General features: G+C 39.7%; 1 long non-coding RNA gene across 7 annotated transcripts in view; it reads right to left on the bottom strand.

Annotated features, from left to right (window-relative positions):
- LOC129393846 (uncharacterized) overlaps positions 1-19,804 on the bottom strand; it is a 42,879-nt gene that overhangs the window by 5,000 nt on the left and 18,075 nt on the right. Inside the window, exons 3-4 of one of the 7 annotated variants that reach the window (XR_010111076.1) lie at positions 19,747-19,789; positions 18,563-18,577 (exon numbers count right to left, since the gene is read on the bottom strand). The exons of 1 other annotated variant lie outside the window; for it this stretch is intronic. This is a non-coding gene — a long non-coding RNA (uncharacterized LOC129393846). 5 more of the 7 variants (XR_010111075.1, XR_010111069.1, XR_010111067.1 and 2 more) reach the window with 5 other exon arrangements.

The raw sequence follows: 19,804 nt of genomic DNA, 5'->3' as shown, positions 1-19,804 counted from the left end.
TAGTTCGACCTACAGGCACAGGCAAGCATGCCCGGTGTATTTATTAAAATGTAGCTACTAGAATATTTAAAATTCGCATGTGCCTCACATATTATTTCTTAGAGAATTGCCTCCCTTTTAAATCTCAGGCTGCCTGCTCTAAAGCCTAGATGTACCAGGAAAGTAAAACATCTGAAATTTTAAAATAATTCTCATTATATTGTTTCCATGTATGAATAACACATACATATTATTCATTAATACAAATAATCTTACATACAAATGTAAATGCAAATATTTTACAGGCAGGGCCAGTTTCTAGTTCACGGAGGAAGCCCTGCCAGAAAAGGATCCAGGGAAAACCTGTAATTCTTGCTTTATTCAACCCAGTGTCAAATCACATATGTCACTCATGGCCTGAGGGGGCAGGGTAGGGATTTGAACTATATCCAATCATGGGTGCCGGAGTGGAAACTATATAATCAGGTGCACAGCTGGAGAAGAATGGGCAGCTTTTTGGAACTAGGGGGGCCTTGGCCTGTCTCTCCACTCAGAGCTCAGGACACTAGAGCCACCTCAACATAATCACCTGTTTTTTAGTTATTTTAACACTCCAAAAGAGAACTAGTTTTCTGATGCATTTTCCAAACGTGTGGCAGGCAGAGACTCAAATCTACCTCCCTGTTGCCCCAGCCTAACTCTGGCTTGCAATCAGATTTTAAATTTCCAGTTCTTTCCTGACACTTACCAACAATAACTAACCTTCAATAATCCACAACATTATCAACTGTTCTTTACTGTACATTTCAGACACAGTATTTTAATTCTTCATTTTGTCAAAAAGCAGTGGACGTCAATTAAAAAAATTTCATTTGTAAACATTTTACAGGAGATGAAAGCAGAGAATAATCCCCTGACACCCCACTGTAAAAAAAAAATAAATCGCAGAAAACCTTTGTGCCCCTTTCTTTAAACTTCCCTTGGCACAGACACCCCATCAGAATGTCTTTGGGTTGAGGTTTCATTTTGGAAACTTCACAGGGCAATACATCCTCAGCCATCCTGTTATTTTCTTGGTTTTGAGTTTCAAAACTGCTTGAGGATTCCCCAAGATGCCAACAGTGGCCATGACTCTTGAGGTGTCTAGTAAATAGCATCCCTTGTGTCACCTCCTCTCAGGGAAGAGCCCAAGGTATGGGAATGCAGCCTCTCTGTGGAGTGGTTGGATGAGCTGTGCCTGGAAGGAATCTCTAGGTGTACCCTTGCACTAAAAGCAAACCCCTTAGGACATTAAGATTTTCTTACCCCAACGATTAGTTTCCATTCCTTAGAGACACATTGCAGGCCAGGCAAATGGATGCTGATATTGAGGAAAAAATGTCCTCAGATTGGTGAAGGGAGAGAAAATATTTCAAAGCACAAAGAAACCCAACCCGGTGAGGCAGTGCAAAAACCTGCAAAGTAAAATGCACCTCACAGACACAGTGGAGCACAGCATAGCGGCTCCTGGTAGGACGCTCATCACCCACTTCACTGAACCAGATGTGAGTGGGGAAAATATCCCAAGTAATAGAATGGCTTGACTTGACACTTGGGTCTGATATGTCTGTGTTTCAATTGGCATTGTCACCTCCTAAGTTTGTCACCTTGAAAATATTTTTGTACTTAGTTTAAATTCACTTTTTAATTAAATGTAAATTATGTTTTTATCAGTAGAGCTTGAAAGGTATGAAAATATTTATAAAGCACATTAAGTTGGTGAATTTTGAATAAAATTAAGTAGTAATATATTTCACTTGTTAAAAATTGTTACTTGCCTATTTCTTTAGCAGAATGAGCATAGTATCTTTCCCAGTTCTGTTTTTTATTCGTTTGAGAGGTGATTTCAAGCAGAATCTCATGGCTTACTGTTGGAAATGTTAAAGACAGTGATAGTCTCTCTTCCACTACTATGGTAGGAAATGAATACATATCTACAAGCACATGAGGTAGATTAATTGTCAAATTACATACATTTATTACATCAGTTGTTCTTTTTTTCAAAACAGAGAATTTGTAAAAGTGAATATCTCTGTTCCATATGCTGCTATCTGGGTGTTTGAGGGTAATGCTAAGTTTTAGGAGCTGGGACTTGGCACCTCCTGGAAGTGTTCACATATGATTAATTGTTTACTAAATGATTTGTTTTGAACATAATTAAATTACATGTTTATTTTCTGAAAGGGATAGATACTTTGGCTTTTCTTGTTGAGTTATAAAATGTAAGCCCCTTATAATTTTCTTTTTTATTTTTATTTTATTTTTTAGACTTAGTTTCACTCTTGTTGCCCAGTCTGGAGTGCAATGGCACGATATTGGCTCACTGCAACCTCCACCTCCCGGGTTCAAGCAATTCTCCTGCCTCAGCCTCCCAAGTAGCTGGGATTACAGGAATACACCACCACCCCCGGTTAAGTTTGTATTTTTAGTAGAGAGGGTGTTTCTTCATGTTGATCAGGCTGGTCTTGAACTCCTGACCTCAGGTAATCTGCCCGCCTCGGCCTCCCAAAATGCAGGGATTACAGTCATTAGCCACCATGCCTGGCCATAATTTCCTCTCTTTTAAACGTTAGATTTAAATAATTTTTGCTGGATTCTTCAAACATGAAGTATTTTTTAAATTGAAAACTAACTGAATGACTAATTGGGAAGTAGAAGTCTTAGACCATTGACTAAAAGCTAAGGCTAACGGTGACCCTGCAAAAGGGGGCCACTGATGGCCCAGTGGATTATTCCTGAGTGTCTGTCCTGCAGGTATCGAAGCCTGCTGACACCAACCATGGAAGGAGCCTTTGTCACTGTCAGAAGATACAGAGCTTTGGTAAGTTGGAAGTTCACAGGCAGATGCAGTTGAGATTGAGACAGAAGAAATGTTGGGAGATTCTTTCTTGAATAGAATTGTTATTGTCCTGAGACTGTTTCTAGGCTTTGTCTAAGAAGTTACTTAAGAAGTGTTGCAACAAAGAAAAAGTACAAATGATTAGATCTTTGGGGATCTCAAAGGTTAGGTGGAAAAGGGCTTTATTTCCTAGGAAGGAGAAAACAAGTTTACAAAGAAGGTTGGAAGGGAAGCACAGGATGGAGGGTAGCAAAATCAGATCCCAGATAAGATAATGTTTCACCTTGAAGTCAGCCTGTTCTTAGGAGGGATGTGTATAAATATGGGTTGTAGGTTCTCTGAGGCTGTGGGTGAGTCAAAGTTCAGGGGCTGAGGGAAGAAGAGGAACAAGCAAAGTTTTGTTAACAAGTACTCTGTTTTGACCACTGAAGACTAAATTACAGAATGGTTGTTCATTTTTAAAAATGGGAATTTGCAATCTGTGTCCATCTTTGTGATAGGTTAAAAAAAGGGGGGAGAACATCCACAAAGTCATAATGGGAAGCACGTTCTCTTCACTAAGCTGTTCTTTGAGAACACAAAGAATGGGGGAATTTCTTTAAATATAGCTATTTCCAGGATTACCTTCACCCACAACTGTTCCTTGTCCTAGACATCTCTTCCATTTGGCAGTTTCTGAGTTATATTTTTATAATAAAGTGGTAAATATAATTAGACTTATTTGTTGAGTTTTTTTGAGTAATTCTATCAAATTATTTAACTTGAAAAGGGGTTTATGGGAGTCTCAGATTTATAGGAGGTAGCTCAGAAGTATAGATGGGCTTCTGGGATATGTGACTCTCCTCTGCAGTGAGAGCGGTGATGTGGGACTGAGCCCTGAATTTGTGGGATCTGTGCAAACTCTAAGTGGTGTCAGAATTTAATTTTTGGGCAACAAATGGATGTTGGAGAATCAGTGGGTTTTCAGGGAACTTTACACATTTAGGATCAAAATTGTTGTAAGAAGAAAGACAATGTGGAGCCTCTGCTGGAGAGAGACTCCAGGTATCTTGGGGAAGGTAGGCTCTGCTCTGCACACAGGCTGCTACACCATGCACTGCCCTATGGTTCCAGGCATCCTCCCACGGTGAGAAGGACCGAGGACTCTGAGGGAAGAAGTTCTGAGAACAGATGCCTTCTACCCTCCTGCCAACCTGAGGCCACCACATATCTTTCACCCACTGAACATACGCACTGCGTGTTGATGTGATCAAGCCCCTCCCAGCACAGGTCTCTGGCATCAAGATTTTTGCCCATGCTACTTTTCCTCATAGACTTTCCCACCAAAAACCCACACACATGCCTATAAGATCCCTGGCATATGTTCTACCTTAGACACCGAATCTGCAGTGGCAACCTGTTTTTTTCACCATCCCAGGTTTCTGTGCCACCTGATCATAATCTCGTCTTCCTGCATGAACATAGAAATAACTCAGAGGAACGTTTCACCTGGGTCAGTATCCATAGCATGAACCAGTCCTTCCACGAACCCTGTACTGTCTCCCAATTGTGGGTTCTTAATAGCACCTTCCCCTCTTTTACCTTTTAGTACACCTCAAACTCTTTCTTTTATGTGCACACAGTGTGCCCAAGGCCACCCCTCAGTTGCCTGAATCCAGCACCTACTAAAATCCAGATGTCCAGTAGTTCAAGACCATGGGCCTAGACCAAGTTTTTGCAGAAGGAAATACAAATTAGAAATGAGAGGCTCTATTCTCCCACTTGAAAATAAAAAAAGATTTTTTTTCCCTTTTCTTAAACAATGTAATTTAGAACACGTTCATTATTAATTTTTTGAGACAGAATCTTACTCTTTTACTTACCCTGAAGTGCAATGGCATAACCATAGCTCACTGTAACCTTAACCTCTTGGGTTTGAGCAGTCCTCCTGCCTCAACCTCTTAATTACCTAGGAATACAGGCATGAACAACCATGCCTGGCTAGCTTTATTTATTTTTGTTTTTATTTTTTTTTCAAGACAGTGTCTTGCTCTGTGGACCAGGCTGGAGTGTAGTGGCATGATCTTGTCCCAATGCAACCTCCACCTCCCAGGTTCAAGCAATTCTCCTTCCTCAACCTTTTGAGTAGCTGGGATTACAGGCGCACACCACCATGCCTGGTTAATATTTTATTATTATTATTTTTAGTAGAGAATGGGTTTCACCATTTTGGCCAGGCTGGTTTCAAACCCCTGACCTCATTATCCACCTGCCTCCAACTCCCAAAGTGCTGGGATTACAAGTGTAGGCCATCATGCCCAGCCATATTTATTTTATTTTATTTTATTTTTTTGTAGTGACAGAATTTCACCATGTTGCCTGCACTGGACTCAAATATTTGGCTTCAAGGGAACCTCCTGCCTTGCCCTCCCCAAATGTTCAGATTACAGGCAGGAACTACCATGCCTGGCCTGGAAAACTTGTATATGTACCTTTTTTTCTCTGCTTCTTTGAAATATAAGCAAATCATTTTAACAGCTAAATAAGCCTTTTGTCATTCTTCATGACAAAGAATTGTCTTTATCTAAGACCTGGAAACTATTGCTTTATTTTTAATTTGGCAAAGATTTATCGATTTTTTATTTTCAGTCTTTTGAAGTAGGCACAGCTCAGTACAGTGGCTCATGTTTTTAATCCCAGTGTTTTGGGAGGCTGAGATGAGAGAACTGCTTGGGCCCAGGAGTTTGAGACCAGCCTGGGCAGCATAATGAGACTCTCTCTTTATAAAAAATTAAAATCAACTAGCAGGGCATGGTAGCACAGGAAGCTGAGGTGAGACAATCATTTAAACCCAAGAGTTTGAGGCTGCAATGAGCCATGATCACAACACTCTACCACTGTACTCCAGCTTGGGTGACAAAGGGAGACCCTGTCTCTAAATAAATAAGTAAATTAAAAAATGTGTTTTTCCATACATAAAAATAAGTAAACAGATAAATAAAATAGACATAGATTTGCTTAGAATAAAACTAATTATGAGATAACAGAAAAGTGAGCACCAAAGATGAGGTTCACCCTAGCAAATGAGTCCAGCCTATTAAGACACTCACAGAATATTCCCTGCAGCATGACCGACATGAGAGTAGAATGTCATCATGTCAGGCTGTACCAGCGTCGGAAGACTAAACACTGTGGGGAAGAACCTCCCTTATGGAATATTATCAAAAGGTGAGAGCCCAGCCCCTGCCCTGATGGGCTACAGAGATGAGTTCTTGAGATAACACATTGCAGAAACATGCATAGAAAAGTTTAACCTTTTTTGTGTGTAACCCTTTCTCCATTTTCCTGTGAAATCCTCCCTAGTAATAGTGTTAGCTTTTAAGTTTTGAGGGTCTGGTAGGACTGAAGCTGCATGCTGCAGCAGATACCTGGGGCAAGAAACTAATACAAACTGCAGCCACAGGCACAAATACTCATGGCCTAATGCAAAGTGAAAACAATAGAAAGGCCTTTACTGTTATTCACACAAGTTGAGTGAACAGAGACTTTCCACATAACCAACTTGCAACTGACACTAATGTAGGCCAGATTCCACTGGATCAAGACTATCAGTTACTCATGGGAAGGCCATAGGACACAGCCCAGAGAGTTTTCCTATATGAGTCTGGGTACTGGGTCTGCCCTGGTCTTCTTGGGTTTCTGTCTGTAGAGACCCCTATGTGGCTGCTCTTACCACAGCCCGGTGCTGGCTGTGGTTGCTGGTTTAGTGCACCTGCTCTTTTTCCAAAAAGAGGGTGGAGTTGGCCACATCAAACAGCTCCTCATCAATCTGAACGCAGCTCTGAAAAACGTGCCTAGAAACCACGCAAAGAAAAATCAGTGGTCTGCCTTGTTTTCACCATATGTGACACCTCCACTAGAAATTCTGCTTTTCTCTGCACTCCAGCCTGGGTGACAGAGAGAGACTTCCTCAAAAAAAAAAGAGAAAGAAAGAAAGAAGAAAAGAAAAGAAAAGAAAGAAAAGAAAAGAAAAGAAAAGAAAAGAAATTCTGCTCTTCAGATTAGGCACGTAAGGAGAATCTGTATAAATCTCCAGCAAGGAAGGAAACCAGAGGACAAGTTAAAGTCTTGGAATTCACATCTGAGTACACAGACTCGTTCTCCAACCCTCTTCTTTTTATTCTGACAGCTTTGGCCTAGGTATGAACATGACAGGTACACAAGAGTTCCAACACCTGACAATCTGCTTCAGTCCAAGAAGAGTGCCCTCCCTCTTGCTCCCCATCCAACTCATGGTACTAAGAAGTGGTGTGGGACTGCCCAGATGAGTTGACAAGAGAGACTCGCGTGGAGGGGCCTGTCCTGGGCTGCCCTGTGTTATTTGTAGGTGCACTCGACCAATAGCCAGGGACATCAGTGATGAGGGCTGAGTTGACATCCGTGTTTTCAGATAAGACTTTTACATTGAGCCTTTGTAAGGCCAAAACTCAGAAATTTCAGGGCACAATGAAAGAACATCTCACTCTCTTGAGCGTCTCTCACTAACAGAGGTGGATACAGAGCTGTCTCAACGATGTGGGTTCCTGGTTTCTTAACTGCTGTTGGATTTTGTCACCAAGAAAGTGTGTTAAACTCTTCAAGGTTCCATCTACTGGGCCCCTTCTTTCTGTAAGACCTACCCAAAGGTCCCACTATGCTACTAACTGCTCAATCTCCTCTTCAATGTCAACTCTTCATTTGTACACAATTATGCAAACACAACTTCCCCTTAATTCCCTGGAAAGAACTAAATGCAGCCTAGGTTCCAGGATATAAGAGACAGCTGGAACATAAACTTGTTTTTCTTACCAGCTCTGGGACCCAATAAAAGTCACTGTGTATTCGAGGCTTCCCCAGCCTCCTAGCATGCACAGTGGGGATGATGCTAACATCTACTTCCTAGGGATCGTATTAAGTGTATATAAGATAAAACATAAAAATCATGATGTGGTGTTACCTGTAGATAATGCACACACTTAGAGATGGAAGCATTAGGAGAAAAGCTGGGAGGTAGCATGGGCCACAACTCAAACAGGCCTGGGTCTGGCAGGGTGATCTTGGGAATGTCACTTCTCCACTGGGCCTCATTTTCATTCTGCTCCAGTATGGAGTTGAAATTAAATGTAGATATTGTCCTCTGGCATTCATATAGTTTAGCTGTGTGTCCCACACAAACCCCTCTGTGTATTATAACCCCCAGGTGTTTAGGGAGAAACCTGAGGGGAGAGGATTGGATTATGGGGACGGGTTCTCCTCATGCTGTTCTTGCGATAGTGAGTTCTCATGAGATCTGATCGTTTCATAAGCATCTGGTACATCCCATGCCCTCACTCACTTCACTTGTCAGCCACTGTAATTGGAAGGTTTCTGAGGTGCCCCCCCAATTATGTGGAACTGTGAGTCAATTAAACTTCTTTTCTTTATCAATTACCCAGTCTCAGGTACTTCATCATTGCAGTATGAAATGACATAATACAGCCATTCAACTTTCTAGTGCTTTCTCTGTATATTTAGAATCATATCCATTTGCCTTATCATGCCTGTGACAGGGGAAGTCTTCACAAAGCCTCCCAGTACTAGGTGGTGAGTGACTCCGTTTTTTATTGAATAAAATGGCCTACTGCCTGATGCCAGTAGTATGACCCTTGGGTTTTGAGGAAAATATCATGTTGTAGGTTGGCCAACAAGGAGATAGCAGTCCAGCTGAAATTTGTTTTCTTATACTGGCTTCAAGACAGTGATTAGAAAAGGCCTAAGAGGTGGGTTGTATAAGGGATTGCTGGAAGGAAAGTAGGAATATGGAAAGTCATGAGACATACACAGTCATCTCTTCTTGCTTCCTCTCAGGTGACATGCAAATTCAGGGAGAGTTAGTATGAAACACACAATGGAAATTTGGGCTCTAACATCTGCAAACTGGTTCTTCATGGACTTCATTTGGCCATATTGGTTCCAACAATTTCAGCCAATGTTCAAAAATCTTATAAGCCGATAAAATTTTAGTGTTTCAACAAGCCGTTTCCTATCTTTCATTATGAAAATCCATTTTAAGTCTTTTTTTTAACAGTGTAGTGGTACAAATTCAGCTTCTGTCCAACGAAATACAGAGAAGGATATCACTTTTCTATTACTTCAGGCTGCTATGCCAAAGAACCATAGATAGGCAGCTTATAGACAACAGGACTTAATTTCTCATACTTCTAGAGGTTCGAAATTTGAGATCAGGTTGTCAGCATGGTTGAGCTCTGGTGATGACTCGCTTCTGAATTTCAGACTGCACACCTCAAGTTTTATCCTCATTTTGAAGTAGGAGGATGAGAGGCCTCTGTGGTTTCTTCTATAAAGCCGGTAATCTCTATAATGAGGGTCCCACCCACGGGAGTTAATTACATCTTACATCCTTACAACATTACACCGGGGGTTACAATTTTAACACAAATATAGGAGAAAAATTATTTTAACTCTCAAGATTTTTTTCCTTTTTTTTTTTTTTTTTGAGACAGTTTCGCTCTTGTATCCCAGGCAGGAGTGCAGTGGTGTGATCTCGGCTTACTGGAACCTTCACCTCCCAGGTTCAAATGATTCTCCTGCATCAGTCTCCCAAGTAGCTGGGATTACAGGCATGTGCCACCACACCTGGCTCATTTTGTATTTTTAGAAGAGACGTGGTTTCACCACGTTGTCCAGGCTGGTTTCAATCCCGTGACCTCAGACGATCCACACGTCTCAGCATCCCAAAGTGCTGGGATTACAGTTGTGAGCCACCGCACCCTGTCAAGATATTTTAAAGCTCTCATTTTTCTCCTACTGGGTTTTTCCTGTTTGTGCCCTCGATTTTTCTCTCTCTGTGTCTTTTTGTGTAAACCTTTTTGTCTAATTCTGTCCCTATATTGTATTCCTCAAACACAGGAAGCAAGCTTCAATGCTATGAGATGCTCCATGTAGTGACTCACATAACAGAGAGCTGAGGGGGTGCTCAGACCAGTAGAAAGAAGGAAAGTCAGGCTCTCCAGCCACACTAAACCCTACCAATTTTCACATGAGTCAGCTTAAAGGCTGATGTTTTCCCAGTCCTGCTTCAGTTAAGACCACAGCTCCAATCTCATAAAAGACCTGAAGGCAGAGGTAGCCAGCTGAACTGTGTCCAAATTCTGGTCCACACATTATGAGGTATTATATGTTGTTGAAAAGTGTTGAGTTATAGGGCAAAGTTGTCAGAAAGGAGCAGATATCTAACCTCATCTCCCAGGCCCTAGGATTCTCCAGCCCTCTGCTTATCTCTTCCTCAGGCTGTCTGCAGCCAAACTAGTCCCTTTCTAACCTCTGCCAAACTCACACCTATGAATCTATTCACTAAGGGTGGCTTCTTCCTGACACATACTTGTGCAGAGACACCTCCCTGTTGTCATCCTTATCATGGATTAAAAGTCAACTCAGTGAGGCCTTAGGTCCTCCCATGCAATAATTTTCCAGCTTTTCTTCTCAACATTCTACTTTATATTATAGTCCTTGCTCTTTTCTTTCACATATACTTGCTTTAGTGCTTTTGTCCAGCTGTCCTCAGACTGTTTGGTCCTGAGTTGGGGGGTGCAGGCATCATGTAATAATTTTCTGTACCACGTTGCACCCACCTGGTTAGCTGGCAAAGGGTGAGCACAAGGTAAAAAAGACTGGCTAAGTGATTATATGGGGGATCTCTAATATCCCTTCCTCTTTTGACCACCTGATAATGTGGAGATCATTGATAACATGAGGTGTGTGACTCTTACTTGTTCCAGCTGCTCCAGCAAAGCTCAGTGGGCACCAGAAACAGAGCTGGCTGTAACCACCTCCAGGCCATCACTAACCCTACAGCCCCATGCAGGAGCACTATGGAACAAATCAGGTACCTTGATTTTTCTGTCCTCAAGACACTGGTTCTTCAAGGTCCTAGGAGATAAAGTAGCAGAATCTGAAGGCCCCAAGTACAATGAGTGACCTGGGAATCCCCCTTTGCCTTCTGTTTGCCTCTGCCTTTTAGGTTGTGCTATTTATTCATGAGGTATCCTCCCCTTATCCAGTGAAATTATTTTCTACCACTTTCAAATGAGGACCTTAAGAGCCCAACAGGAGCTGGGATTTTCCGTGGACTTCAGCCTCGGAGTCCAATGCTCTGGCATATTTAGCTCCGTCTCATCTTCATCTACCCAAGATGCCTCTGAAGCTGCCATGCCTCCCTCTGATGTGAAGGACCGGAAGAGAGTGGATGCATTTTTGCACAGTCTCAGAGCAAGAACCCAGGCTGGCAGACACTTATGAGTATGTGAAATCATCGAGGTCACGCACTTCAAGCACCCCTATTTATGAGGAAGAAAACAGGCTTTCCTGTAGGCATTGTCTACATTAGGCTGAGGTGGAGCATAGCTCATTTTACTTCCAGGTGCCCTCAGAGCTGGATGCAAAACCCCAGTCCTGTTATCTTGAAACTCACATGGAGAGGTCCCCAATGTGAACAGAACCCTGGATCTGCTCATTCTGTGCCCCTGAATGTGAAGCTACAGGCTCTAACTTCCAAAGCAAACCTGATAGGTGGGATGGAGCCAAGGCCTAGGAAGCTGGAGCCCTCCCTAATGCTCTGGAGCCTGCCCACCTCCTGAGATCTGGATCAGTCCCTGCCTCTTTTGGGGCCTCACTTTCCCAATTGTAATGTAATGAGAAATTAAATGTAAAACTGCATAAGCATATGCTCTGGGAGAATTTGGTGTCAGAGTCCTCGATACTGGATGATATATTAGGATGGGATGGGTTTGGGCCCCAGGGGTTCTTAGGCTGCCTAACATACCCAGTGCAGTAGGTGTAGAGCTCAGGAGAGCCAGGTCTTCTTTCCTGAGCCAGCTGATTACAATACAATGGACCAAGGGCTCTGAACTTAAATATGGTTTCACAGGATATCCCACCTTCAGCCACCACCTGCTCTGTGTTTCCCATATTTTGGGGATCTGATGACAACCCCCATTATAGTGAGGAAGTCCAAGAAACTAGACTTGTGGGCCTGGAGAAAACAAAAAACACTTTTCTATTTCTCTCAAACTGTAGAATCTGTTGTCAAATATTTAATTTTGATTATATCTGAGCTTGATATTATGTTCATGTGTTAACAGCTGCTTAAATTTATTTTTTCTGTGAAGTGTGGGATAATGCCTTTTCTCATATTTTAAATCAACTTCTAAAAGCTCTCTTTAGAGTGGAGATGTGAGCATCTTTGTGATATAAACTGCACATATTTGTTGCCAGTGTGTTCTTTTTGTTTTTGTTAAAATGTTTTGTTTTATTCTGGTTTGGATGTCCTTCGGGGTTTTGTTTTGTGGCTATTTATTACTACAATGCAACTTCTCCCCTAATTCACTGACTGGTTTGTACATTCTCAATAAAATATTTTGGTAAAATATTTGTAAAAACTGTGTAGTCAATTTTACAGTTTACATAAACATAAAACTGTCAAGACTATCATGATGAAAAAGAAAGATTGAGGGCTTAAAAAGTAAAATACGACACAGCTAAAGTAGTGTGCAAAGGGAAATTTATAGCACTAAATGCCCACAAGAGAAAGCAGAAAGTGTCTAAAATCGACACCATAACATTACAATTAAAAAAACTAGGGAAGCAAGAGCAAACAAATTCGAAAGCTAGCAGAAGACAAGAATTAATTAAGATCAGAGCAGAACTGAAGGAGATAGAGACACAAAAGCCCGTCAAAAAAATCAATGAATCCAGGAGCTGGTTTTTTGAAAAGATCAAGAAATAAACAAACTGCTAGCCAGACTAATAAGGAAGAAGAGAAGAATCAAATGCACGCAATAGGAAATGATAAAGGGGATATAACCATTGATCCCATAGAAATAAAAGATACCATTAGAGAACATTATAAATACCTCTTTGCAAATTAACTAGGAAATCTAGACGAAATGGATAAATTCCTGGACACATATACACTCCCAAATCCAAACCAGTAAGAAGTCGAATCCCTGAATAGGCCAATAACAAGTTCTAAAATTGAGGCTGTAATTAATAGCCTACCAACCAAAAGAGGTCCAGAACCAGAAGGATTCACAGCCGAATTCTACCAAACGTACAAAGAGGAGCTGGTACCATTCCTTCTGAAACTATTTCAAACAATAGAAAAAGAGGTACTCCTTCCTAACTCATTTTATGCGGCCAGCATCATCCTGAAACCAAAACTTGGCAAAGACATAACAAAAAAGGAAAATTTCTGACCCGTATCCCTGATGAACACCAATGCGAAAATCCTCAATAAAATACTGGCAAACCGAATCCAGCAGCACATCAAAAATCTTATCCACCACGATCTAGTCAGCTTAATCCCTGGGATGCAAAGCTGGTTCAACATATGCAAATCAATAAATGTAATCCATCACATAAACAGAACAAATGACAAAAACCACATGATTATCTCAAGATGCAAAAAAAGCCTTCAATAAAATTCAACACCTCTTCATGGTAAAAGCTCTCAATGAATTATGTATTGATGGAAGTTTTCTCAACATAATAAGAGCTATTTGTGACAAATGCACAGCCAATATCATACTGAATGGGCAAAAACTTGAAGCATTCCTTTTGAAAATCTGCACAAGACAAGAATACCCTCTCTCACCACTCCTATTCAATATAGTATTGGAAGTCCTGGCCAGGGCAATCAGTCAAGAGAAAGAAACAAAGCGTAATCAAATAGGAAGAGGAACTCAAGTTGTCTCTGTTTGCAGCTGACGTGATTGTATATTTAGAAAACCCCATCGTCTCAGCCCAAAATCTCCTTAAACTGATATGCAACTTCAAAAAAGTCTCAGGATACAAAATCAATGTTCAAAAATCACAAGAATTCCTATACACAATAATAGACAAACAGAGAGCCAAATCATGCATGAACTCTTATTCACAATTGCTACAAAGAGAATACCTAGGAATCCAACTTAAAAGGGATGGGAAGGACCTCTTCAAGTAGACCTACAAACCACTGCTCAAGGAAATAAAAGAGGACACAAACAAATGGAAAACAATAAGTGCTCATGGATAGGAAGAATCAATATTGTGAAAATGGCCATACTGCCCAAAGTAATTTATAAATTCAGTGCTATCCCCATCAAGCTCCCGTTGACTTTCTTTACAGAATGATAAAAAAAACTACTTTAAATGTCATATGGAATCAAAAAAGATCATGCATAGACAAGACAATCCTAAGCAAAAAGAACAAAAGTGAAGGCATCACGCTAGCTGTCTTCAAACTATACTAAAAGGCCACATTAACCAAGACAGAATGGTACTGGTACCAAAAAAGATATATTGACAAATGGAACAGAACAGAGGCCCCAGAAATAACATCAAACATCTACAACCACCTGATCTTTGAAGAACTTGAGAAAACCAAGTAATCGGGAATGGATTCCTTATTCAACAAATGGTGTTGGGAAAACTAGATAGCCATATGAAAAAAAAATGAAACTGGACATCTCCCTTACTAGTTATACAAAAATTAACTGAAGATGGATTAAAGACTTAAATGTAAGACTTAAAACCATAAAAACCCCGAAGAAAACCAAGGCAGTACCATTCAGGACATAGGCGTGGGCAAAGACTTCATGACTAAAACACCAAAAACAATGGCAACAAAAGCCAAAATTGACAAATGAGATATAATAAAACTAAAGAGCTTCTTCACAACAAAAGAAACTATCATCAGAGTGAACAGGCAACCTACAGAATGGGAGAAAATTTCTGCAATCTATCCATCTGACAATGGGCTACCATGCAGAATCTACAAAAAACATAAGCAAATTTACAAGAGAAAACCAAACAGCCACATCAAAAATGGGCAAAGGACGTGAAGAGACACTTCTCAAAAGAAGACATTTATGCAGCCAACAAACATGAAAAAAAGCTCATCATCACTGGTCATTAGAAAAGTGCAAATCAAAAACACAATGAGAAACCATCTCACACCAGTTAGAATGGTGATCATTAAAAAAATCAGGAAACAACAGATGCTGGAGAGGATGTGGAGAAACAGGAACAGTTTTACACTGTTGGTGAGAGTGTAAATTAGTTCCACCATTGTGGAAGACAGTATGGCAATTCCTCAAGGATCTACAATGAGAAATACCATTTGACCCAGCGATCCCATTACTGGGTATATACCCAAAGGATTATAAATTATTCTACTATAAAGACACATGCACACATATGTTTATTATGGCACTGTTCACAAGAGCAAAAACTTTGAACTACACCAAATGCCCATCAGTGATAGACTGAATAAAGAAAATGTGGCATGTACACATCATGGAATATGATGCAGTCATAAAAAGGATGAGTTCATGTCCTTTGCAGGGACATGGATGAAGCTGGAAACCACCATTCTCTGCAAACTAACACAAGAGTAGAAAAGCAAACATCACATGTTCTCTCTCATAGTTGGGAGTTAAACAAAGAGAACACATGGACACAGGAAGGGGAACACCACACACTGGAGCCTGTCAGGAAGTGGGGGACTATGGGAGGGATAGCATTAGGAGAAATATTCCCGGTCTAGGCCACTATTTACATTTTCTAAATTTTGTTTCAAAAACATGATACGTTTCAAAAATCGTTATTGATATGTAATTATACAAATATATAGTTCAGAAAAAAGTATCAACATTAGTTATGCTTTTTCCAAAATACTTTATGGTTTTGAGCTCTTCTAGCAGTGACATTTTTGCTGTAGGTAGCTGCTGTATATCTGGTATATTCATCATAACATCCTTTGTGCCCTTTACACTTATCCTTCAATTTCCCACTTTCCTTACGTGTAAATTTTCAAGGCCAGGGCTCCCAGATCTTCCCAATAGTACTTTTTGAAAAGAAGCTTCTATGTACTGTTTTCTCTGGGTCTTGGTTGGATATAATGCTATAAGAGCTGAAAAATATTAATTTTTTAAAAAATTCGGTTATGAGATTAAGGAAAACATATTTTATAAATCGAATGTACAAAATGAGGCCAGCTGAGAACACAATGACAGTTGAAGCAGAACCTGAGATCCTGTTTCTCTCAATGGATGTATGAACTTAACTACAATTGGGCGAGCAAAGCCAGTTGAGTTTGTAGCACCCCACATCAGAAAAAAGCCAACCATAACCACATTTAGAAGAAAGAAAATTTGGTTACATTTGTGCACTACAGAACAGTGCAGTTAGATAAAAATCTGTCCATTCTATGATTCTCCCTCGGGAAAGAAAAAAGGGTGAAATGTGTATGCAAACTTCTGACTTATTGAGTCATACCGGGGTTCTCCAAAGGCTGGATATTGCTTCCTTTAACATTTAATGTTGACCAGAATAGAGATAGAGTTTAAATGACAGCTTGGGTCAACTGAGAATAAAGATAAATATTTCTTACAACAACAGAGATGGTAGTGCCTGTAACAGTGACAAAGGGAAGAGGCTAAAGGCTCCTAAAAGGAAACAGAGGTAAACCTTATTAACACAAAAATACATACACTAGTCCAACGAAGACACATTTTGACAACAGATTGGAGAAGCTCCCAGAATGACTAGTGTGGCAGAATGTTGTCAATTTTCCCATGTACAAAGCTATTTCATAAAAGATAAAATAGGTAGTGGTTTCTTAATTGACCAAAACCTTAACAAACCACAGTATGTAAAAGCAACCAGGAAATATAGCCTAATCTAATGAGAAAAATATATATTCAAGAGAACCAAAAGAAGTGGAGATCTATGAATTTATTTTTAACTTAAAATAATTTTATTTTTCTTTATTTTTTCATTTTATACACAGGATCTTACTCTATATCCTGGGACAGAGTGAAGTGGTGCAATCACAGCTCACTGTAACCTCAAATTTCTGAAGTCAAGCAGTCATGCCGCCTATGTCTCCTGAGTAAATATGACCACAGTTCTGCACACTACCACACCTGTGTAGTTTCTTTAAAAAAATTTGTACAAACAGAATGTTGTTATGTTGCCTCAGTTGGTCTCAAACTCCTGGTCTCAGGCAATCCTACTGCCTCAGTCTGAAAGTGCTGGGATGAGCCACCATACCTGGAATTGTTTCTCTTTTAAGAAAAAAGGACTTTAAATCATTAATAGTAAAACAAAACAAAGAAAGGCATGGCATAATGATAAAGGGTTCAATTCAACAAGAAGACTTAACTATCCTAAATGTAGATGCACCCAACTTTGGGGAACATAGAGTTATACAAGTACTGCTAGACCTACAATAAGACTCAAGTAGCCACACAATAATAGTAGGAGAATGCAACTCCCCACTAACAGTGTTTGTCAGATTATCTAGGCAGAAACTTAACAAAGAAATTCTGGGGTTTGATTTCAGGCTTGATCAATTGAAACTAATAGACATTTATAGCTAAGCCACACATCATCTAAGGAACATAAATTCTTCTCATCACTCACAGAATATACTCTAGGATCGACCACTTCCTAGCCATAAAGCAATTATCCATACATTTTTAAAAAATGAAAATTATGCCAACCATACTGTCAGGCCACAATGGAACAAAGATAAAAATCAATACCAAGAAAATCTCACAAAATCACAGAATGACATTGAAATTAAACAACTTGCTCCTGAGTGAATTTTGGGTAAATAAAAAAATTAAGGCAGAAACTTAAAAAAAATTTTGAAATAAATTAAGAGACACAATTTACCAAAATGTCTGGGTTGTACGGAAAGTACTGTTAAGAGGAAAGTTGAGAGTGCTAAATACCTGCATCAAGAAGTTGGAAAGATCTCAAACTAACAATTTAACATCACACTTAGAGAAACTAGAAAAATAAAATCAAACTAACCCCAAAACTAGCAGAATGGGAAAAATTTTCACAACCAATTAACCTGACAAAATCTAATACTCAGAATCTATAAGAAACTTAAAGAATTCACAAGCAAAAAATTACCCCATGAAAAAGTGGACAATAACAGACACTGTTCAAAAGAATACACACAAGTAGCCAAATAACGTGAAAAAATATTATCATCACTAACCATCAAGGAAATGTAAATAAAAACCACAATAAGACACCATCATACAACAGTTAGAATGGCTTTTGTTAAAAAGTAAAATTATAGTAGAAGTTGATGAGATTTTAGAGGGAAAAAAACCACTGATACAGTGTTAATAGGAATATAAATTAGTTCAGCCACTGTGGAGAGCAGCTTGGAGATTTTCCAAATAACTGAGAGTTGAACTATGATTCAACCCAGCAATTTCTCCACTGTGTATATACCAGAAAGACAATAAATTATTCTACCAAAATAGCACATGCACTTGTTGGTTTATCGCTGCATTATTTATAATAGGAAAGTCATAAATCAACCTAGGTGCCTATTAATGGTAATTTTTATTTTATTTTTTTGAGATGAAGTCTCACTCTGTTTCCCAGGCTGGAGTGCAGTGGCATGATCTCAGCTCACTACAACCTCCACCTCCCAGGTTCAAGGAACTATTCTGCCTCAGCCACCCGAGTAGATGCGACTATAGGCACATGCCACCACGCCTGGCTAACTTTTGTATTTTCAGTAGAGACCGGGTTTCATTATGCTGTCCAGGATGGTCTCGACCTCCTGACCTCATGATCCACTCACCTTGGCCTCCCACAGTACTAGGATTACAGGCATCAGCCACCGTGTCCAGCCTATTAATGGTAAATTGAATTTAAAAAGTGTCACTTGTACAGAAATACTACTTAGCAAAAAAAAAAAAAAAAAAAAAAAATTTGTCACTTGCAGCAACATTAATGCAACTAAAGGTCATTCTACAAAGCAAATTAATGCAGAAATGCAAAATGAAAATACTGCATGTTCTCACTTATAAATGGAAATTAACACTGGGTACACACGGACATAAAAATAAAAATAATAGACAACTCTTAGAGGGTGGAGACAGGGAGGGATCAAGAACTGAAAAACTGTCTATTTAGTACTATGCTCACTGCATAAGTGATGGAATTACTTATACTTCAAACCTCAGCATTATACAAAATACCCATGTAAAACACCTGTGTAGGTACCTCCTAAATCTAAAACAAATTTGAAATTCTAAAAAGAGGTCTTACTCTCTCACCCAGACAGGAATACAGTACCATGGTTATAGCTTAATGCAGCCTCAAATTCCTGGGAGCTCAAGGAATAATCTTACATCAGCCTCCAACTTCCTGAGACTACAGGAACATTCCACCATGCATGACTAATCTGTAAAAATATTTTTTACATATAGCTTCTCACAATATTGCCCAGGTTGGTCTCAAACTCCTGGCCTTAAGTAATTGATATTGTTTGGCTCTGTGTCCCCAACCAAATCTCACCTTGAATTGTAATAATCTCCACATGTCCTGGGAGGGACCCTGTGGGAGGTAATTGAATCATGGGGGTGGGATTTTCCTGTGATGTTCTCATGATAGCAAATAAGTCTCATGTGATCTGATGGTTTTATAAGTGGAGAGTTCCCTGAACAAAGTCTCTTGCTTGCTCCAATAATTGTGAGACCTCCCCAGCCATGTGAAACTGTGAGGTCATTAACCTTTTTCATTATGAATTATCTAGTCTTGGTTATGTCTTTATTAGCTGCATGAGAATTTATTAATACAGAAATCCTCTTGCCTTAGCTTTCAAAGTAGCTGGAATTAGACACACATGTCATTGTGCCTAGCTAAAACACCTAGCTTAAGGATGCTCAGTCAGCTAAAGAAGAACATAGAAAACTAAACAGAAAAAGAAAACAATGCATGAAGATAATGAGATAATCAACGAAGTGATTAAAAGTACAAAATAGAAACATAAAGTGTGGAGCTGAAAAGTAAAATACCTGAATTTAGAGAGTCACTAGAAAGTCCAACAACAGGTTTGATCTAGCAGGAAAAAAA

This window comes from Pan paniscus, chromosome 22 (genome assembly GCF_029289425.2).
Source record: "Pan paniscus chromosome 22, NHGRI_mPanPan1-v2.0_pri, whole genome shotgun sequence".
In the NCBI taxonomy this organism is placed as follows: domain Eukaryota; kingdom Metazoa; phylum Chordata; class Mammalia; order Primates; family Hominidae; genus Pan; species Pan paniscus.
This window is presented reverse-complemented; position numbering and strand designations above follow the sequence as displayed.